This window comes from Lissotriton helveticus, chromosome 8 (assembly GCF_964261635.1).
Source record: "Lissotriton helveticus chromosome 8, aLisHel1.1, whole genome shotgun sequence".
NCBI lineage: Eukaryota > Metazoa > Chordata > Amphibia > Caudata > Salamandridae > Lissotriton > Lissotriton helveticus.
This window is the reverse complement of record NC_136069.1, coordinates 177712666-177736323: the sequence shown is the minus strand read 5'-3', so window position 1 is coordinate 177736323 and position 23658 is coordinate 177712666. Positions and strand designations below refer to the sequence as shown.

General features: G+C 43.6%; 1 protein-coding gene across 3 annotated transcripts in view; it reads left to right on the top strand.

Moving 5' to 3' along the window:
• The window catches only part of KCNJ15 (potassium inwardly rectifying channel subfamily J member 15), a 215647-nt gene that overhangs the window by 87417 nt on the left and 104572 nt on the right, over positions 1-23658 (top strand). The gene's annotated exons all lie outside the window — the stretch shown is intronic.

Genomic DNA, 23658 nt, shown 5'->3' with positions numbered 1-23658 from the left:
ATAGCAAGGTTTATCTGCGATAATTTCTGACGATGCTTAGCGGTAAAAAAATCGTTGCTAAGCATCGTTAGGGATAAATATCGCTTAACTTTGGTAATATGCCCCAACGTCTGTTAACGTTCGATTCGAAGGAAATCAGGAAGTGTTGAAAAACATTGTCTGCGCCATCTTGTCTTTTTTCAAATGCCACACTTTTGTCGTGCACGGCAGCCATTTTAGATGCCTTGACCAGACCCACTCTGTGCACGCTGTCGATCCTTAGCATGGCTTCCCACCCTCGCAAGCATCTCCCCCAGGCAGTGGTCACCCCCGCTCTCTGTCTTATGCATGGGTAATAAACCTCCCCCCATCTGCGCTGCTCTTCCCTGAGAATCACACCCTGTGCCTGCCCGACACCTCCCTTTCGCCCTATTCACTACCGCACCCTCTGACACTCCTTTTCCTCTGTGTCCGATTGTCCAGACTGGTCCTACGGTATCAGCTAGCCCTGCAGATGTAGTTTATGGCCCCAGCTGTAAAGAATCACCCCTCTTCAAAGGAGTTATAGTAGATCAAGGCCCACACTCGATGAGATCCGTCACAGCAGAAGCGTTGCTATTATCTGAAAACCATCCTGTATTGTGATTGGGGAGGGGACCGAGCCTGAAGCGGAAGATTCCAGGGATGACTCTTTGTACATCAAAGTTTTTACAATTATGTGTCACATTAAAAATATATAGCACTCCGACAAAGTAGTAAGATTATAAAACTTTAATAATTTATAAATATATACAAGAAAACAAAAATAGTAATAACATATAAACATTTTTAGGGAAAAACAACGAAGTAGCGGTCGGCTGTGCGAATAGTCCCAACGCAGCACAACGTCCAGATTTCCGGCGTGGGGCGTCGCGGGGGGTGGGTCATCAGTAGCAAACTGTTGTGCGAATAGTTCCAAGGCAGCAGAACGATGGCACCAAGGTGATGTCCAGTAAGTGTCCGCACTGGTTTTGGTATCCTACAATGCTGCTCCGAATAACGGCGTGGGGCGCCCCGGGGGAGGCGGCGTGAACGGGCCTCTCCAGGTGGAGTGCCATCTGTTGTAGTGGGGCGCCCCTTTACCCTTTCAGTTGCCATTCCGTCCGTTTTTGGTCCACTGTGTCAAAAGCCGCAATTCAGCTGAGTTGCGCCCACTCTTGCGGTGCAGCGATAGGCGGCAGTCACAGGACTCTCAAAATGGCGGCAGGCTCTTTCCTTTTTGGGCCTGGTCCACTGAAATGGCCCTGGGACACCTTGGAAATCGGACGCTTGTCTGCTAGGTCTTGGACCCCATTCTCGAAAGCGTCCCCTCCGCCTTGAGAATTCATCAAAAGTTTTGGGGGCCCCCAACTCCTGTAGGCTTCTGGTGGGGAGCGGTTGCCATGATTGCTCGCGGAATGACCACGACGGAGCTACGAGATGGTGGTGCTCTCATGCTGACGCCAGCTTCAGTCTGAAACATCCTGAAACAATGTGGGGCTTTCATCGTTTGGGAAAAAAAAAAAGTTTTCATCCAATGAAAAGTGTTGTTTTTAGGTCATATGATCGAGCCTTCCATCATTAGGAAACCAAAAGTAAAATGAACCAATGAAAAGTTTTATAAACAAGTCACATGACCTGTTATGCGGCATAGGGTATAAAATGCGGAGAAAATACGTTGGCACGTGAGGCGGCGTCAGTAGCGGACCGATGTGCGAATAGGCCGAAGGCAATACAACGCGCCAAGATCCGGATGGCACCGAGGTGGTGTCCAGCAAGTTGCAGCACTGGTGTGGCCATCCTACAATGCTGAAAGTCGGCGTGGGGCGCCCCGTTGGCCTGTGAGTTTGCGTCAGTAGCGGACCGATGTGCGAATAGGCCGAAGGCAGCACAACGCGCCAAGATCCGGATGGCACCGAGGTGGTGTCTAGTAAGTTGCCGCACTGGTGTGGCCATCCTACAATGTTGAAAGTCGGCTTGGGGCGCCCCGTTGGCCTGTGAGATGGCGGCAGTAGCGGACCGATGTGCGAATGGGGCCAAAGGCAGCGCAACAATATTTTCGGAATAGAAGACACCACAAGGCGCTGAGATGCCAAGATCCGGATGGCACCGAGGTGGTGTCTAGCAAGTTGTGGCACTGGTGTGGCCATCCTACAATGGTAAAAGTCGGCGTGGGGCGCCCTGTTGGCCTGTGAGATGGTGTCAGTAGCGGACTGATGTGCGAATGGGGCCAAAGGCAGCGCAACAATATTTTCTGACTGACACCACAAGGCGCTGAGATGCCAAGATCCGGATGGCACCGAGGTGATGTCTAAGTTGCGGACCGATGTGCGAATGGGGCCAAAGGCAGCGCAACAATATTTTCTGTATGGAAGATACCACTAGGCGTTGAGATGCCAAGATCCGGATGGCACCGAGGTGATGTCTAGCAAGTTGCTGTACTGGTGTGGTCATCCTACAATGCTGAAACTCGGCGTGGGGCGCCCCATTAGCCTGTGAGATGGCGTCAGTAGCGGACTGATGTGCGAATAGGCCGAAGGCAGCACAACGCGCCAAGATCCGGATGTCACCGTGGTGGTTTCATAGTTGAGAGGCACTTCATCTGCAGTGGGGCGCCGAGATCCGGATGGCACCGAGGTGATGTCTAGCAAGTTGCTGTACTGGTGTGGTCATCCTACAATGCTGAAAGTCGGCGTGGGGCGCCCCATTAGCCTGTGAGATGGCGTCAGTAGCGGACCGATGTGCGAATGGGGCCAAAGGCAGCGCAACAATATTTTCTGAAGAGAAGACACCAAAAGGCGCTGAGATTCCAAGATCCGGATGGCACCGAGGTGGTGTCTAGCAAGCTATGCAGTTGAGTTGTGTGCGCACTTGCGGCGAATAGGTCGAAGGCAGCATAACAATGTTTTCTGAATAGAAGACACCACAAGGCGTTGAGATTCGGTTACCACCGAGGTGATGTCTAGCAAGTTGCCGCACTGGTGTGGCCATCCTACAATACTGCTCCGAATAACGGCGTGGGGTGCCCGAAGGGGGGGGGGGAGGCGGCGTGAACGGGCCTTCCTAGGTGGAGGCTCGTCTGCTGTAGTGGGGCGCCCCTTTACCGTTTCAGTTGCCATTCAGCTGAGTTTCGGCTGCTCTTGATGCTACAGCGACAGGCGGCTGCAACAGGACTCTCAAAATGGCGGCCTGTTCTTTGGATTTGGGCCTGGTCCACTAAAATGGCCCTGGGACACCTTAAAACTCGGACGCTCGATTTTTTTTTCCTTTCCTGTACATGCAAAAAAAGGTAAATGCCCGGTACGTTACACGCTTCATCTGCCACGAAGAACTCTCCAGAGGAACCGAAAAAAAATATAGTTGTGGTAACTATACCATGCATCGTCATATGGAGAGGTGGCACCAATTAATTATAGTGCTGCATAAAAGAGAGATTTGGAGGAGAACCCCTGACCTGCTAGTACATTCATCAAAGAAGTGGCACTGACAGCATCAGAGGCAAGGGAAACGGTCCCAAATATTTAGAAGAACTTTGGAAAGATTAAAATGACATGTTTAGATTGTGGCAAATTAATTTCATGTGGACAGATGAGTGTTACTCTAATAAATACAGCATATGAACATCATCATAGTCGATGGTTGGTAGAGACATTTTGACTATATCCTGGACCTGCCCGTCCTCGCCCAAAATGGCGCCGGAATAAATGGGACTCGTAACTCCTTGTTGTGTACTGGTTGCAGAACCTTGAAATCACGAGATACGTATGCAGTTTTGAAGCACATGGCGGGCGGGGACGAGAATTGATTGAATATTTCGACATCCCTATTGATATTAAGTTCTGATGTGTTATTGATTACTGTACTATTGAAAGTTCGAATTAACGTCACCCATGGTACTTGCCCGCAAATGTATATCTAGATAATTTTATTGTAACTGGCCCTGTCGTATTTTAATTATAAAATGTACGTCCACCGATTCCGTAACTGTTAGACACCTTAGTTCTTGCAACCTAATGGCCCGCCCGTTACGTTCCTCTACAGTGTAAATGTCTACTCATCATATACGATTACAGTTTGCTCCGTGGCCGGCCCACGTGGTTATAGGCTCGTATTTGTATAATGAAATTTTCACAATAAAGGTTTTTAAAAGAAAACATGGTAGTAGTATATACATTGGTAAAGTTTTTAATAATAGTCACTGTTTTAGAATCAGTAAAAGGCAAGTGAAATAAAGCAGACCAATTACATGAAGGGTAAAAGGTATAATTCGAAGGAACGCAGTAAAGATAAATGGTCAAGGGCTGTTGTGTTTTCTACTCCTGCAACATGGAGTGATCGATAAGAATCTCATATTCAGGCGTATCGGCGACTAAGACAGCAGGTCGACCCTCTTTTGCTCAACGGCTCCGTCATGGGACGAAGAAACGCTCTTTTTCTCGAAAAAAGAATATATTTTACTTGCAGGACAGTTGTAAATTTTCCGGGAAAGTACATTAGCCTGGAACATTATAACATATATTTAAGAAAAAATAATGTTCGGAAGTAATAAAAAGCGTAATTTTTAGGTCATATGACCAAGCCTTTCATCATTAGAATAAGAAAAGTAAAATGAACCAATGAAAAGTTTTATTAACAAGTCACATGACTTGTTATGCTTACGTTACGCGCTGCGCGCCCCGGATGACTTCCGGATGCGCTAACGCGGCGCGTCATATGACGCATTACGCGACAACGCAGGTCCAGAATATAGTCAAAATGTCTCCACCAACCAGCGGTTGGAACACAACCCCTTTCAGCAGGCTAAATAGTTCTGTTAAATGACAACAGAAGGGACAGGCAACAAGAACCATCAGTCAAAGAGGGGAGGGCTAGTTCTTCTCTACCGGGTCACATTGGGGCGCTACCGGAACTGATCGAATTGGTAGTCTACAGTGTTTCTGGATATTCAGACTGAAGCTGGGGTTAGCATGAGAGCAGCACCATTTCGTAGCTCCGTCGTGGCCATTCCGCAACCAATCATGGCAGCCGCTCTTTATCGTTATTTTGGGCGGGGTGGGTGGCGGAGCCGAGCTGTTTTGCAGCCATCATTGTGTGGAGTTCAGTTCATCTCACTAGTTTTGTATTTGTCATGAGGGGTTGTTCCTAATGTTTCTATTTTAGCGAGGTCAAAAAGAGATCCCATTAGTGGCCTACTGATTTTGCTCGATTCCTTTTCTTTTCTTTTTTACACGATTTTTCGTTATCTGCGAAGACTAAACAGAGTATTGCGACTCTGTGTTTGTTTGTAAATAGAGAATTAACCAAAGAGAACCAATTCTAAAACAGTAAATACTTGGATAACAATCAATCAAATGGAGAGAGAAGCAGGCACGACGTATTACAACGGGGGCAAAGGCCTGCGTTAACTACCCTTCACTATGTGCAAAGAGAGAGTACTCCTAATAGAAATGAGGGGGGGGGGGCACCATTCAAAGCAGATCAGTGTGCATAAACACGAAAATGTTTTCACTTACCACGTACTTGACATTCGACAGCTTATGATATTTGCTATTAAAAAACCATTGAAATTCACTGAAAAAACCATAGGTTATAGACCATATATAGTTAGGAATTAGCATTTACAAAACCTTGAAAATTCACTGAAAAAACCATAGGTTATAGACCATATATAGTTAGGAATTAGCATTTAAAAAACCTTATTTTACTCACACAAAACCATTGAAATTCCATATATAGTTAGTTGCACTAACTATATATCGCGCACCCGCAATCCACTGCTGATCATGTCACATATTACATCATTCATGACATGGTCAGTGACATCACTGATGACATCACTGATGACATCTCAAATGACATCACTGATGAGATCACTGATGACATCATCCAGTGACTGTGTGTTTTTGTAAAGTTTAAATATGTTTTACATATTGAAGAATGAGTAGATGTATAAGTGTCTGGACGAAGGATTTAGTAGGTGCATGACTGAATGTATGAGTGAGTGATTAAATGTGTCTCACTGAGTGCATGGGTTAGTGACTAAACTGTCTTAATTTGTGCATCATTATGTCTGTTGTTCTGTAAACTGCTGCATGTGTTGATCAGTAGCTATATGATTAACTATATGGGTTATTGATTGATTGTCCAAGTATTTGTATGGGAGACTGAGTGTGTGTGTGGCTGGCTGGGAGGTGTGTGACTCTGTGCAGATCAATGTGTAATTGTATCAATGATTGTATAAGAAAGTAAGTATGTGTTAGTATATGTTTGAAAATGTAAGGTGCTCTATGTTTAACTGTATAGACAAGAAAATGGAAGTGTGATTGATTCTTTACAGGACTGACTAGGTGTGTGAGTAACTCCATGGATGAGTGGCAGAGTGTGAGTGTCTGTATAGGTGTATGAGTGCATATGATAGTGTTGTAAAGATGAGTGATTGTATGTATGAATGATTGTATGGGTGAATGAGTGAATGTGTGTGTAGACGTAGGAATCAGTGAGTACGTATGTAGTAACTAGTATTGGTGTGTCAATGGTTTCAAAAATTATACTCTGTATTTAACACTGGGTGAAACAGAGGTTATATTAAAATGTGAGGAGATGCATTGTATTGTCACATGAATGATATCATCAGTGATGTGGTCATTGATGTCAAATGAGATGTCATCAGTGATCTCATCAGTGATGTCATTTGAGATGTCATCAGTGATGTCATCAGTGATGTCACTGACCATGTCATGAATGATGTAATATGTGACATGATCAGCAGTGGATTGCGGGTGCGCGATATATAGTTAGTGCAACTAACTATATATGGAATTTCAATGGTTTTGTGTGAGTAAAATAAGGTTTTTTAAATGCTAATTCCTAACTATATATGGTCTATAACCTATGGTTTTTTCAGTGAATATATATATATATATATATAGATATATATATACAGACACGCATATATATTATTACACACACACCTTCATATATATATACCAAGACAGAGTTTGGGGATTTATGTGTGGGTAGAGAGTGGTAACTGAGGAATTGTATTACACATGCTTATCTGACTGCCCAGCAGGAGGGAAATGAAGAGAATCATGAGCATTGTGAACCGCAAGCTGAGACACAAAAACTGTTGTTGGCGAAAGTGATAAAGTAGTGGATTAATGGATGAGTGACATAAGATTGGTTTTGGGCTTTCCCATTTTGTCTTGAAATGTTAGGGAGCTAAACAATATGATGAAATCAAAGAAAGTCCCTGTGTTTGCTTCTCGGCTTGTGAAATATCGTATTACTCACTTGGCTTGATAGGATTTGGCAACATGCTTTGGTGATGTCATTGATATATGACCTCCGCATCTGTCTTACTCTGCACAGCCCTTAAATAGTCCTTACATAGTCAGCGTCCGCACACTCCCAGATAAGAACTGGGACTCGGAGTAAAGAAGATTACCAGTAAGTAATTGGGCCATTCATATCACATATAGACATGGACTCTTTTAAGGATCACCGGGGGTCGCAGTTGTGACCCCTTGAACCTCTGGCATTGCATTGTTGGCCTCCAGCCTCAGAGGTGGAGAAATCAGTGCCTGGAACACAGTGGCAGCTTTATTCGGATGTCGATTGGGGCTCTACTCTCCTTGTTTTCTCTAATTATTTCATGATACTAATAGTGAATAATATTAGATTATTCACTATTAGTGTAAAAAAATGGAGTAGAATTAGCTGGAATATGACTTTACTTAGCAGCTGAGGAAAGTAAAAATTAATTAGTTGTATGCCTGCTTGCAGGTGAGAGTGGGATCATGTGAGTGAGAGTGCGTGCATGTCTGAATGTGAGTCTATGTGTAAGCATGCATGTGTGAGTGAAAGTTAAGGTCAAACGACGTGTGATGTCACGCCCGCTACCCTAGGCATTTTGCTGAATTGACGGTCCATGCAGTTAAGCAGTAGCTGTTTGAGGGAGATGCCCATGCATATGCCTTATTTTAAAATGAAAGATGACAGGAACTAGAAGGACCTTTCTCTGTTAATAGTGGATTGCTGTAACCCCATGTTATTCAATAGGAAATAAAGACATGCAGGGACAGGTACAAGTGAATTAGTATGCAGGAATGGAAAGCCTAGAGAGATTGCTTGTCTGATTTATGTTTAAGCTAACCCAGCATATTGCGCCCCAGTCAAAGAAGCACTTGCTGAAAAAAAAATTCACCTGAGGTGAATATTTTCTGTTGAGATATGGAGATAACTTTGGTTAACATTGTTAACATTGAATATTCACAATTCTGGAATTTTTGTGCTTTTCACAGACCTTGAATAATAAGAGGGAAGCACTTGCAAACAAAAAACCTCGGTGTATAGCCTGAATATCAAATCAACAGTATAGATAGGACAGAATATAAAAAATAAGATATCAACAGGTAAGTCTAGATTGTCTAAATCTAACTCCACATATAAGTACCTATGTGGTACATATTTAAGCTCAATTCAATAATCTTTATTTCGTTGCAATTGCATCATAAAAGATATACAATATACATGATATTTATACACAATACATAATATACGTGGCCACATTGTCATCAACAAGTGTACAAGAATGTACAATTCAAAAAGTGCTAGTGCATGACCGAATACTATCCCTGAGCCTTCACAGCTAAATCACGGGAGTGGGCTTAAAACATACATCAATAAATATAGTTAAAAAGAGGTTTAAAATATTTACACAATTAAAAAAGCATTAAACTAGTTTATAACAGCCAGACACTTAAAATGGCAGTGACAGTTTTTGTCTAATGAATTTTACTGCCAGGAGGAATCTACTGATACCAAACACTATTACTTGACTAGTGTCCGTAATTAATATTCTTCCCGCTTCCTTGTGCGAAGTTATTCCAATATTACGGCACAATGGCACTATCCATTTTCTTCTAGTTTCTACATAGCTTGGGCAGAAATGTGAAAAATGTCTTCTCTTACATTATTTGTGCATAAGGTACATTTATCATTACTGATATTCCCCCATTTTGACTCGGTTTCCCGAGTTCTTAGTATACCGTACCTATACTTTAAGTACAAGGTTTTTGCTAATGGTGGCTGAATCTCATCAAGAAACATTTCAAACTGGGCTACATTTTTCATCAATAAAAATTTTTCGGTTAAGGGGCCATGTGCTCCAACATATACAGCATCATGACTCACAAAAGCCCAAAAAGAAAGTTTAACTATTTTCTTTGAGGACACAGTCAATGATTCCGGCTGGCTCCAAAAATGGGATAAACCCAATTTTATTAACCAGCTTTTAACGTGTTTAAACCAAAGAATCTTATTACTCCTGTCTAATTTCAAAACTTCAACCAATCCATTTTTATATTCAGTTAGCTCTGGGGTAATCCACAACCTGACCCATAACAATAGTGGTCTTAATATTGCATGTAGGTCGGTGCGTCGTATATTCATATCAAGGAGTAGGGGTAATAGTGGAGTGTTACTAGGAACCTTTAATAATCCCCTTAAAAACTTATTCTCCAAGGTTTCAAATGTCTTTCTACATACGGGTCCCCAAAGTTCTGCCCCATACAGAACCGCTGACTGGACCTTGCGTTTAAAGAGTTCTAACGCTGGGGTGACTGATTTGTTCGCACAGTTGTTATGCCTTTTCAGTATTGGTAGACAATTTTGTTTAAACACAATTTTAGATTTTTCTAATTGGGGTCTCCAATTTAAGGATGAATCCAATAACACCCCCAAATAAGTGAAACTTAGTTCATAATCAAGTTTTTCTCCATTCATTGTTAAGTTTTTCCTGAAACTTTTATGAGGGTTAAGTGCCATATATTTAGTCTTTTTTACATTAATTTCTAACCCTTTTGTGATACAATACTGCTGGAACCTATCTAGTAGGATCTGTAGGCCCCGAGGGGTTTGAGAAATGAGAATCGTGTCATCCGCGAAGAGGAGGGACGGAACTCGTTCCCCCCCAAGCGAGGAGAGTCATTGTCACAATTCTCCATATAGACTGCAATATCGTTGACATAAAGGGAGAAAAGTGTAGGTGCCAGCACGCACCGTTGGCGTACTCCCCTTTTAATAGGGATTTCATCTGTAAGTTCACCATTAGGGCCCCATCTTACCCTGGCATAATTGTTCTGATGTAACCTAGTCACTAATTTCAATAATTCATCTGGGAACCCCTGGTTTTTCAGTGTGTTCCATAATAAGTCGCGGGGGATAAGGTCAAATGCTGCTCGTAGATCTACAATGGTAACATATAGATTACCTCTGCGGATGATGACATATTTCCAGTACAAGCAGCATAGCCTTAATACCTGGTCGATGGTCCCAGTCCTTTCCCTAAACCCTGCCTGATACTTGGATAAAATCAGGTTTTCCTCCAACCACGCATTTATGCGGTTTAGGATATGTCTGGCATACATTTTCTGCGTTATATCTAAAAGACTAATGGGGCGATAGTTCGCTGGATCCCCTCTATCCCCCTTTTTAAAAATGGTGATAAGTTCAGCCCCATCCCATGTATCAGGGATTTGGTCACCCGCTGCGATGACATTAAACAAATGGTTTAAATAAGGTGCCCAGATCTCCATATTGTGTTTATAAAGATCACCAGGGATCTTATCCAGACCCGGGGCCTTCCCTTGCTTCACAGAAGCAATTGCTGTTTCAGTCTCTTGTATATCAAAGATTACCAATGAGTTTTCAACATCCTCTATCTGGGTTACTATTTCATTTGGGTTTACCATAAGCTTTTCCTCTGTAATTTGGGCTGCATATAATGATGTAAAATGATCAACCCATATAGCTTCATTTAGGAAAACCTCCCTTGAGCCTTTATCTGGCTTATTCCCTTTGGCTACTAACTCCCAGAACTGCCTGTTATCTTTAGCTTTTGCAGCTGATAACATACTAGACCACAGATCCTCGTCCCAGGATGATTTTGCGGTGGCTATTGTTTTATTGTAAATTTTCCTTTTTGCTTTAAGATCTACAGAGCTTTTAGTTTTTACCGCATTAATCAGGTCGGTCTTGGCTACTCGGCATTCCTTGTTGAACCAGGGTTTGCCTACTGGTTTTATATTCGCCGACCCGTTTCCTTTCCTAGGTTTTTTAGTAATAAAATCAATCAATTTTTTACAAAATGATTTGTGTAGTCCAATAAATTCACCAGGTTTACATTCATCCATATTATAGGACTCAAATGAGTTCACAAATGTGGAATAAATGTTAGCCAACAAATCTTTTCTTTAATAAAAAAATAATAATAAAAACATTTATATAGCGCATGGCTGCACAACTGTGTATCCCCGCGCTGACTGCCAACAAAACTCACAGCGGAAAAAGAACGGAAGAAGAGCAGAGAATATTATTGGGGAAAGAGGTAAGTTTTTAGTTTGGCTCTAAAAAGAGTTTCTGAGGGTTCCATTCTTAAATGAACCGGGAGGGCATTCCAGTATTTTACTCCAAGATAGCAAAAGGAGCGGCCGCCTATTTTCGCTCTGTGGATACGGGGAATTTTTAATTGTGTCATTCCCGAAGATCTAAGATCTCTGGTCGGGCGATGGATAGGGAGAAGGTTTCTTAGATAGATAGGTCCTTTGTTGTGAGCAATCTTATGGGCGAAGCAAAGGCTTTTAAATCTGATTCTCTCCCTAACAGGGAGCCAATGCAGTTTGGACAAGGCAGCTTTGGAAGATGTTCTTCTGGGAAGACCCAGTACCATGCGGGCGGCAGCATTTTGAATGCATTGAAGCTGGTGCAACTGCTTTTGGTTCAGGCCTACAAGGAGAGCGTTTCCGTAGTCCAAATGGGGTGTTATGAGCGCATGTACAATAGTTTTTCTGGCTTTGGTAGGGATGAGATCAATGATTTTTCACAGAATTTTTAGCGTGCCAATGCATTTACCTATTATTTTGTTGACTTGGAATTTTCCTGAAAGATCCGAGTCAATCATTATCCCTAGATTTTTTACCTTTTCTACAGGGCGGGGGAGATCGCCCAAAGTTGTAGGCCACCATGCCTGGGACCATATTGAGGTTTTATTCCCTACCACCAACACCTTCGTTTTATCTCCATTTAAGCGGAGGCAGTTGTTATCCATCCAAGTGGCGACAGCAGCCATGCAGTCAGAGAAATTGATAGCCAATTTCTCACTATCAGGCGTGAGCTTGAACATGAGCTGGGTGTCGTCAGCGTAACTAACAATGCCCACCCCAAAGTTCTCTACGACTTGAGCCAGGGGCTCCATATAGATGTTGAACAATGTGGGGCTCAAACTAGAGCCCTGTGGGACCCCATAGCTCACGTCACGAGAAGATGATTTGAAGGGTGGGCAATGTATCTGGAATGATCTTTTGGTGAGAAAAGACTTGAACCAAGCCAGTGCATGGTCCTTCACTCCGATATCTGAAAGTCGGGACAGCAGCGTGGCATGTAGCACAGTATCAAAAGCTGCGCTTAAGTCTAACATGACCAGCGCTGCTGTCTCACCCTCGTCCACCATCTTGCGGATACATTCCGTGGAATACAGAACAGCTGATTCCGTGGAATAGTCAGGTCTAAAACCAGATTGTGTGGAATGAAGTACATTTTCTGTTTCTAAAAAAGCCATTAGTTGTTTATTGACTATTTTTTCTATTATCTTGGCACATTGTGGCAAGAGGGAGATTGGCCTAAGGTTTTGAAATTGAGTGACCGGAATGTTCGTTTTTTTTTTTAGAGGGATGACTTGTGCTGTTTTCCAAGCCTCTGGAACATAGCATTCTTGGAAAGATAGAGTTATCATGTGTCTTATTTGATCAATAAGAACATTTTCCATGATGTCTTTACTTTTTGCTAGAGGACACACATCATTGGGGGAACCTGAGTGGATACTGTTAATGATGTTGATCAGGTTTTCTTTGTCGGGTGTGGTAAATTGAGTGAGGGTGGTCTTTTGAGTAGGGGATGTTTCCTTTCCTGATATAGGGGGTTTAGGGAAAGTAGCATAAATTTTCTCAACTTTTTCGACAAAGAAATCAGCTATTTGTTCGCATATGTCATTTGAATATGTGTCCTGCGTATCTAGACTTGTAGTGTCTGTAAGTTCCTTATAGATACAGAATAGCTCTTTCATAGGATTAGTTGCTTCTTCAATTCTGATCTGATAGAAGGTACTTTTTTCCTCTCTTATCATTTTCTGGTATGATTTTAATTCCAGTTTGTAGATTTCCTTAAGTTCAGTAGAGTAGTTTTTTCTCCACTTGCGTTCTGTCGCTTTGCAGCGTGCCTTAGCGCTTTTTAGTTTTTCTGAGTACCAAGGTTCAGATTTGGTTCTCCTGACTGGGGGCTTGGAGGTCCACGGGGCGATTTTGTCTAGTGCCTTACTCAGCCATAATTCATAATTATTCCAGGTATCTTGCAAGGACTGTCCTATGGGGGAAGGGTATTTCTTTAATTCGCTGATCAAGCGTTCAGAGGTGTATTTTTTCCAGTTTCGACGTTTAGTATACAGTGGTTTGTTAGCAGCAGTCTTAATATTATTTATAGGGATGTTGAAAGTAACTGTATGGTGATCCGACCAGATTATTGGGACCGGGGGGGACATTTCAATTCCTTCCCAGGTGGCGAAGACAGGGTCGAGGAGGTGACCATGTTGATGCGTGGGGGAGGTTGATAGCAATGTTATGCCCAACGCATGTAAAGCTGTCTTGATTATTTGGGCTTCTTTAGCATTATTGTCTTCGAAGTGAAGATTCAGGTCACCTAAAATCATAAAGTTGTTGTGTCTTATAGCTAATTGAGTGGCTGTTTCTATGAACTGGTTGCAGAAAGGGGTTGCATTGCCAGGGGGGCGGTATATAAGAAGACCTGTAATGGTCGTCAACGGCGTCAGTTTTATAGAAAATGTCCCGCATTCACTGTTGATGATGGCTTTATTAGTGAGGGTACATTCCAATTCCTTTTTGCAAATCAATGCAAGTCCACCACCGCGTTGTTTGGGTCTGTCGATTCTAAGTAGGCTGTAGCTTAAAGGTACTGTCTCTGCGATATCGGGGGATGAGGATTCCTCTAACCATGTTTCAGTAAGAAACAGCACATCCAAGTCTTGTTTCTGCAGTAGATCTCGTATTTCCAGTTTGTGTTTTACCATGGATCTACAGTTAAGCAACATCATTTTTAATTTAGGCACGGGGGCATTGCCGATCGGGACCGTGGCAAATGAGTGGTTACATGTATTACAATATGACGTGAGCTTGATAGGATCAATGTAATGTCTACAGGGTTTGTTAGAGGTCTTACCCAGTTCTAATAGGGTTGCACTAGAATAATGGATTCTTGGCTGATCTTCCATCATATCAGTCATCAGATCTGTATCAATGGAGCCAAGATGTCCTGCCCCGCGCCCCGGTCGATCGCGGACGGGCGCAGACGGGCAGGACTCTGGCTTGACTCCGGCGCGCGAACGGCGCGCTCGCAGTGCGCGTCCGCTGCGCGGAGCCATAGACGTCTGTATTTATGCTCTCGGTAACGCGACGTGCAGCGCGAGCCCTCAGTAAGATGGCCGCTGCCTGACTCTCGTGCTTGCTTAGTCCCGAGTGATGACGGTCATAGGATCGACCGCACCCCCAAGGCAGGCAAGTATAATGTCTCCCGGTAAATTTGTGCAACAAATGTTTTTTGCCTAGTTCGGCGCTAAGGTGGCAGTCAAAACACTTTTAGCTCAGTGCAGGGGGGGAGGGAACGGACACACGGGGAGCAAATAGATTTCACAAGAACAGTAGTTTTAAAAAGATCCTCCCGGCTCAAGCCTCAGGAGTAGAGTAAAAGCAGTCTAAGATACCCACGAGCCTTGCCTGGATTTAAGCTCTTGGTAACGCGACGTGCAGCGCGAGCCCTCAGTAAGATGGCCGCTGCCTGACTCTCGTGCTTGATTAGTCCCGAGTGATGACGGTCATAGGATCGACCGCACCCCCAGGGCAGGCAAGTATAATGTCTCCCGGTAAATTTGTGCAACAAATGTTTTTTGCCTAGTTCGGCGCTAAGGTGGCAGTCAAAACACTTTTAGCTCAGTGCAGGGGGGGAGGGAACGGACACACGGGGAGCAAATAGATTTCACAAGAACAGTAGTTTTAAAAAGATCCTCCCGGCTCAAGCCTCAGGAGTAGAGTAAAAGCAGTCTAAGATACCCACGAGCCTTGCCTGGATTTATGCTCTCGGTAACGCGACGTGCAGCGCGAGCCCTCAGTAAGATGGCCGCTGCCTGACTCTCGTGCTTGCTTAGTCCCGAGTGATGACGGTCATAGGATCGACCGCACCCCCAGGGCAGGCAAGTATAATGTCTCCCGGTAAATTTGTGCAACAAATGTTTTTTGCCTAGTTCGGCGCTAAGGTGGCAGTCAAAACACTTTTAGCTCAGTGCAGAGGGGGAGGGAACGGACACACGGGGAGCAAATAGATTTCACAAGAACAGTAGTTTTAAAAAGATCCTCCCGGCTCAAGCCTCAGGAGTAGAGTAAAAGCAGTCTAAGATACCCACGAGCCTTGCCTGGATTTATGCTCTCGGTAACGCGACGTGCAGCGCGAGCCCTCAGTAAGATGGCCGCTGCCTGACTCTCGTGCTTGCTTAGTCCCGAGTGATGACGGTCATAGGATCGACCGCACCCCCAGGGCAGGCAAGTATGTCTCCCGGTAAATTTGTGCAACAAATGTTTTTTGCCTAGTTCGGCGCTAAGGTGGCAGTCAAAACACTTTTAGCTCAGTGCAGGGGGGGAGGGAACGGACACACGGGGAGCAAATAGATTTCACAAGAACAGTAGTTTTAAAAAGATCCTCCCGGCTCAAGCCTCAGGAGTAGAGTAAAAGCAGTCTAAGATACCCACGAGCCTTGCCTGGATTTATGCTCTCGGTAACGCGACGTGCAGCGCGAGCCCTCAGTAAGATGGCCGCTGCCTGACTCTCGTGCTTGCTTAGTCCCGAGTGATGACGGTCATAGGATCGACCGCACCCCCAGGGCAGGCAAGTATAATGTCTCCCGGTAAATTTGTGCAACAAATGTTTTTTGCCTAGTTCGGCGCTAAGGTGGCAGTCAAAACACTTTTAGCTCAGTGCAGGGGGGGAGGGAACGGACACACGGGGAGCAAATAGATTTCACAAGAACAGTAGTTTTAAAAAGATCCTCCCGGCTCAAGCCTCAGGAGTAGAGTAAAAGCAGTCTAGAATATACGCCCATTTAACGGCCCTTCGATTATTACTTAATACAACATTGTCACAGATTAATGGTACTTCTAGGCTATGCATACCCTCAGTGACACCAGATTCTTTCAGGATACTAGACAGAAAACTCATTTCCAACGGGAAGTGATCGCTCTCAAAACGTTCTCTAACCTTTAAGTCATTTGTATATGGCCACAGATTAAAAGAAACAGAAACATAATCTATCTTGCTACTACAATTCCCCCTACTAAAGGTAAATGCTCTCGGGGAGTCTGATGGCATGCGCCCATTACAAGCTCTTAGACCATAGCCTGTGAACAGCCTCGAAATCTGGAGGGCTAATATGGTCCCATGAACAGTTCCATTATTCAGGGCTGGTATCCCATTGGCAACGTCCTCATCCTCATACAGTTTAACCATCCCCACAATTGGCTCAAAATTGCAATTTAGGTCACCACATAGAATGATACTTTCAGCATGGTCTAAGGTGTCCATAAACATTTCCAATTTCTCTATACATGGAGATTCCCTATTAGCGGGACATGGTCTATTGTACACATTTATGAGATTGATTACCCTCTTGTCACTTGTAGTTAATTTCAATCCAAGTATGTCTAAGGAATCGGTATTTAACATATTTACCCCCACACCAATAGTTATACTGATCCATATTACCAACCCTCCCGAGGCTCGCCCTCTTACTGAAGGGACGGCCGCCACTTGGTAGGTTCTATATCCTATTCTATGGACCTGATCCGTGGCCCATGTTTCCTGTAGCACACAGATATCAAATGAATTAATATAACTATTCCAGTCAGGATCACACATTTTAGTTCCAACACCAGCGATGTTCCAAGAGACTAAGTTTAACAATGAGGGTCTCTCTTTTGAGCAAAGTGTACTAGATTTAACAGTGGGAAGTAGATTGTTATCAATAGTGGTCCGGATGTTTGAATACCTATCCACAAATAACCCACTGTTATCGCTATCTCCTTCGTTTGGATCACGCGATCTTGTGCGTATTTCATGGTCACACCCTGCTATATTATTGCTATTACAAAAATTTTCACAGCCAATCTCCTGGTGGTTAAGTGGTGTATTCACCTCCCCACTCTCCTTAGGAGGTATAGCATTAGGTATGTGGGTTACATTATTTAAAAAATAAGATTCCTCTAATCTAGTGGTCAGTGTTAATGCCTGTAGTCAATCAACTGACTCAAGGCAATCAAATTGATTGTAGGAGAGGAAGTTATAGAGGTGTTGGATTTGTCCTAACCAGCCTCCTCCTTGGTGTCTCCTTCCACGGTGTCTTACCGTGGTCCACCCATCAGTTCTAGAATGAAAGTGACCGGGTGGATAAAAATGTGTTAATTTGAATGGATGTATGGTGGTGGCTGGGTCTGGATTAGGATACTTCCAATTACAAATATAATTGACTATTCTTGAGTTGTCAAAATTGATAACTATGCTATCCCCTTGTATGTCTTTCGTCATGTGGCCCACCCATGATACTCGCCTAATACTCAATATGTTACCCCTCAAGCCAGGGGGCAACGGCCTATTGGTATTTAGCCATTGGGTCACCCTTTTCCAGAGGTAGGATGTACTTTCCAACTCCTGTTCACCTAGCTCAGGAACTCCAGTCAAGATAGCCACAAATGGGCAAACCTCCGGGGGAAGATTAAGTACATCCTTGACCTGGTCTTTACTAGGCCTATTTGCATTTATTACCCCCTTACTACCTGTTATGTTCGGTGTACTTTGCTTTTGCGATTGGTTATTGGGTACATCACTAGATGTCGTAGGGTCGCCCACATTTGGTTTAGGTACTACTTTTTCCTTTTGCGCAGGTATAGCATCTGAGGTTTTTACAGGAATAGCTGTTATCAATGTTGATTGCGGGTTAATACTGGACTTGCTCAATTGGATATCTATTCTCTCCTTTATGTCCCTCTCTATGCGTTTTAAAGATACCTCTATTTTACTCAGTCTCTCCTCTAATGGGTGGAGCATATGTCGTAGTGCTTCAAGTATAGCTATAGAAGCAGAATCCCCCCCTTCTGCACCAATCCCTGTTAAATTCATGTTTGTGTCAGCAGCCCCTTCCAGGCTAGTATTAGGTGACACAGGATGCTTAGGACCCTTCTTTCTCTTACCACTGGTATTATTTACAGGCCCTTGTTTATTCTTTGGACTAGCCCCTGCGTTCATCCCTTTCTGCTGCCTGGTATTATATACTTTAGCTTGCTCAACAGGTACCGGTGCAGCACGAACATTAGGTAGATTGTTAGGTGATTGTAAAATAGATTCAGAGACAGTTAGAGTACTACTCTCTGTAACATTCAGTATATCATTATTAATAATTAAATCCACATTAGTTCCATTACTTTGAGGACCATTAGACTTTCCTACTATTTCAAGTCTGTCTTTAGCAATAGGTGTTTGAACATGTGCCAATGGCCCAAGAGAAGATCTTCACGCAATATCCAATTCCTGCGAAACCCTCCTTTCCATGATATTTATGCTTTCATCCACCACACAGTTCATTCTTTTGATAAATTGGTCCATAGCTCCCGTAAAAGCAACAGTATCACTCTTCCCCTTACTTTCCTTTGGCGGCATAGCAATGGTAGTGAGGTTCGTATAAGCAAGAAACAAGTTAAAAGCTGATTAAATTCAGTTAGTACTCACGAAATAAAGTGTAACATGGACAAGGGGAGTGGCCCAACCGACCACTGAGGGCCACAGAGGGCCCGCCCTTTGCCCGGCCTTAGCCCCGGGCGCTCCCGCGCGCGACTCGCGGGGCGAGAGGGGGTGTCAGGCTTTTACTGGCGCCTCCGGGCGCTCTGCACGCGTCACGGGCGCGCCGCCGCCCAACAGGTATGCTTCAAGGTGTTCCCCCTCTGGGCTCCCGGGGGGTCAGGCTTTTACTGGCGCCTCCGGGCGCTCTGCACGCGTCACGGGCGCGCCGCCGCCCAAGAGGTTGCTGGGGAGTGTGGTCCGTTGTCTTCGACTGCCTCCTGCAGCCTCCCGGCGTGTTGTGCCTCGGCCGTTTCCCTCACGTCACTGCCCGTTGGCAGAAAGACAGGTATGCTTCAAGGTGTTCCCCCTCTGGGCTCCCGAGGGGTCAGGCTTTTACTGGTGCCTCCGGGCGCTCTGCACGCGTCACAGGCGCGCCGCCGCCCAAGAGGTTGCTGGGGAGTGTGGTCCGTTGTCTTCGACCGCCTCCTGCAGCCTCCCGGCGTGTTGTGCCTCGGCCGTTTCCCTCACGGCACTGCCCGTTGGCAGAAAGACAGGTATGCTTCAAGGTGTATTTAAGCTCAGAATAACTTTATTTGGTTGGTGAAACAACCATAAAAGCAAAGTAAGAGCATATTCAACAAATACATTTAGTATAATACATCCATATTTGATAAGAGTTAAAATAATGCCACATGCAGTAAGAAAATCCCAGAATGAAACCTTATATACATAATGTAGATAAAGTGCAATGTGGTACATATATCTTCTTGGTAGGTAGATATGGTGTTAGGAATAGTAAATCTATACTTCCCTATATGCACTTACCTTTCCTTATTTGTCACTCGATATTCTGTCCTCGATGTTAGTATGCCACAATTTTGTTGGTATCGATATTTAGCAGTACAATCCAAAATCTCAGAATCAACCTTGTACCTTTAGTTGGATGTATTAGGAGAAGATTCCATAGCGGTGCATCTAGTGCTGATGATTGAGAATGGGCCTTCAGATTACTTCAGCTTGTCTCTTGGAAGAAAGTGTGATCTCGTAGGTGATGCACAGGATTCTGAATCTGGCACCTGCGTGCGATCCAATTGGATAATTCATGGCTTGTGCCATGAATCACTTCTTTGCCTAAAATCTAAGGATCTGATTCACAACAGGCCTCCGAACTCGTGCCGAAGGTCCTGCAATCGTGGGGAGTCTCCACACTTTGGAGCAGAATCTCCACCACGACTGCGGAGCCTTCACCGTGAGTGCGGAGGTCCTTTGTGTATCAGGTACTAAGAGTTCATTAATATTATCCATTTGGTAATGTGCGCTGACAGAAAATGAATCAATGTATTCACATTGAGACAGTGTAATGTTATCTACCACCTCCTAACTTTCTATTTCCCTCAGAGTGACCAGCATAACATCCAAACTATCAGAAATTTAGGCAGGGTATTACAATATTTTAGGAAAGAATGGATACAGGTGAAGAAATTTGCCATTACAATCATTACAACGTTTTAATGTTATTTTAGTAAATGGTGTGACATTTCAGATAATGTGCAAATAAGCACATTAAAAGCACAAAAAATATGTTTGCGAAATACCTAGCAAAAACTGTTCCTTGTAGAGCTTGCCTGCAAAAATCTTAAGAGGAACAATTCTTCAATATAAAAAGACTATATGGAAAAGCCGTTGTCGTCATGTGCAGTACAATACTTGTGCACGTCCACTTATTCTTGACGAGTAAGTATGCCTACAAGGTATTTACTAATTTATGCACTATTGCGCATTCAATATGCAAACAATGGTAGCAAGCTCTATCCTAGTAGCTCACATTTAATCAATTAAAAATTAACTTGACTTATTTAAATTAGAATAGATCTACTACAAAACGTCTTACACGGGTGTATATATTTCAATAAAGTGAGTTTATATTGAGAAGATGTTTCAAAGGGTACAAAAGACTAGTACAAAAATCTATATAAAACAACACATAGCAACTGTGGATTTCCACATAGTTTGATGTTAGACACCTCATTGTTGCTACTGTGAGCACCTCTTTCAAATATTAACAGGAAAATGTAACTGATTAAACAGAAAACATATGCTTAAGTCAAATGATACAAAATGAAAGTAGGCGTGATTGTCGACGTTTTGGCCTATATGGTGTAAACATCAGCAAGACCACCTTCAGGACGTCAGAATCAAGTGATGAATGACCTGTAGGAATTTACACGAACAGTTTCAATTTGTGTAGTTGTGTCTTCTAAAATCAGGAAACAAGTTGCTCATTGGCAACCAGTACTTCACAGCAATTTATGCAGGTGGATTCAGTGAGTTATGACCCTCACCTGTCATCCTGGGGCACCTGTATATCAGGATCGCATAAGTCTTGATTCTGTCAGGGCCCAGCTTCAACGACTGTCTCTGCAGTCGGCGTCCGCGAATCAACTAATTCTGGCATTCAGAATTTACATTTCACCCATCCCAAAGAAAATATTGTGCCTTTCATTTACTTGAAATAGAGCAGAGTGAATTGAGGGAACACTGACCACTAAACACTTACCTGAATTGACCCCTGCCCCACCAAACCTACCCAATAGACTTCTCTGGGATGTAATAGGAGAGAAATACTACAGCTATCTAGCACTCTCAGTAAACTCTTGGGAAGAACAAAAGCAATGAATACATCGAACAGCCATTTTTTATAAGCAAATTAAGGTGACTCCTAAAATAAGGAAAGTGGAAGGAGCTATTTAAGTCCCATGTAAAATAAATGCTGTAGATTAAAGAATTTCAAAGAGGTTGCACAGTGCACACATGTTTGATTTTACCGGGATTAGCACAGGCAGTATATTTTTTAACATTGAGTGGAAGGTATTGGTGGTCTGCATAGGTAAGGGCTGAGAGGGGGATGGCAGGATTGGAAGTGATGCTGTGGTTTGGGAAGTGATCCCCCTCTACATTTTGCTCATTCGCCACCACCCAAAACCCATGTCAGACTTACTTTTTCACTCTGTATTTACTCTAACTTTTTCCCTCTCACCCTCATTCAGTGTCTCTTGCAACACATTCCTGGAAACATTTTCAGGAGTTCCAAGGCAATCAGTGGTTACTGGGCTTAGATTGTAACAATGAGAATCTCTTTCCACTGGTGAACTGTTTGCAGGGCCGGCTTTAGCGCTAGTGGCACCCGGTGCGACAATCCTTTCTGGAGCCCCGACACCCAGTGACCGCCTCCTCTGATTCCCTCACTTTCACCAGGCAAAAGTGCCCCTCATCTCTCCAAGCATAAATTATTGCTGAATTTAGCACCCCCACCTAAGGTCAGCACCCCTTCCACAGGCCAGCGCCCAGTGCCGCCGCACCAGTCGCACTGCCCTAAAGCCAGCCCTGACTGTTTGACTCGAGTACGAGAAACAAGTACATCCCTTAAAAACTTGTCACTCAAGGTAGTGAGTGAAATCTAGCAGGCCAAGATTTACACAGAGAGGTTTTATGGAGTGGAGATTCAGAACTCAATCAAGAAAATAACATCAATTAATAATTAATTGCAGATACTGATTTTACTTGGGGGAAAAAAGTACTTTAATCATTACACACATTTAAATACTATACCCAGAATGTCAGAGGACAAACATATCATATCCGGGTGATAAGGCCCAGAGTGACAAAGCAAACCTTTGGGGCTGGCTCGTCCCAGATACTTATGAGTGGTATGACAAAATCATTGAAAAGCAGCTTTAAGTTACTCCTAGGCTGAGGAATCAGTTCCTTTCATTTTCCTCAAGTCTGTTGACATGAAAATATTTAAGAATATAGCACTAAATCCTCTCCTTGTAAGCAGGCTGTTACTGCATGTCGACACATGCAAATTCCATTCCTTTGGAAATGGTGTTTCAAACGTTTCTTTCACTCTTCCTTCAGTGCTGGGGAGCTGCATACAATGTGACAAATGTTTTCCTTTGCATATTGGCACAGCCGGCATGCGGTCACCGTAGTTTGTCTAAGCCAAGCAGGGGAGTTGCGTAAGGTGGCAAAGTGCCCAGCAGATAGCTCAGCATCTTGCGCTTTGCCCTTAACCCAAATATGGCTGTGGTTTGAGAGGGCCACCTGTGCCTTTTGTCATCCATGCATGTGATCTTTTTTAAAGCAAGACTTTGTCGGTGAGGGAAGATAGTTACTTGGCTGCTGAATTGATTCTTCTGTTAAAAGCAGCTTGGGTGAGAGATAAGGCCCAGAGTGACACAGCATGTAATGTTGTTAAAGTGAGAGTCATATAACCATGCACCTGGGTGTTATCGGTTCGGATTTAGCACTCCACACAACACTGCTTAGTGTGCCTTCCAACTCATTTTTAGGTCTCACAGGCCTAGCGTTGCAGCGCGCACGCGCTGATCGCTCTGCGAGGCATATTGTAGTAGAGGAGAATGTAGAAGGGGAGTTGAACCCCCCCGATATTTTTGATTGGCTTGTGTCATCGTCCAAGCTTTTTTTTAAACATTTTTATTAGCCATCAGTATAATACCATTGAACTGAAATAGTACAGAAAAAAAACACAAGTAACCGAACTCAAGACACATGAGAGCACAGAGAGTAAAACATACATTGACAAAATTAGAAGATTACATTAAATCAATTAATTACACAAAATAACTTAAACTAAATGTCGTAGACCATGCCGCTTCTTAATCCCACTGAAAACTCGACCATACCCTGTTAAAT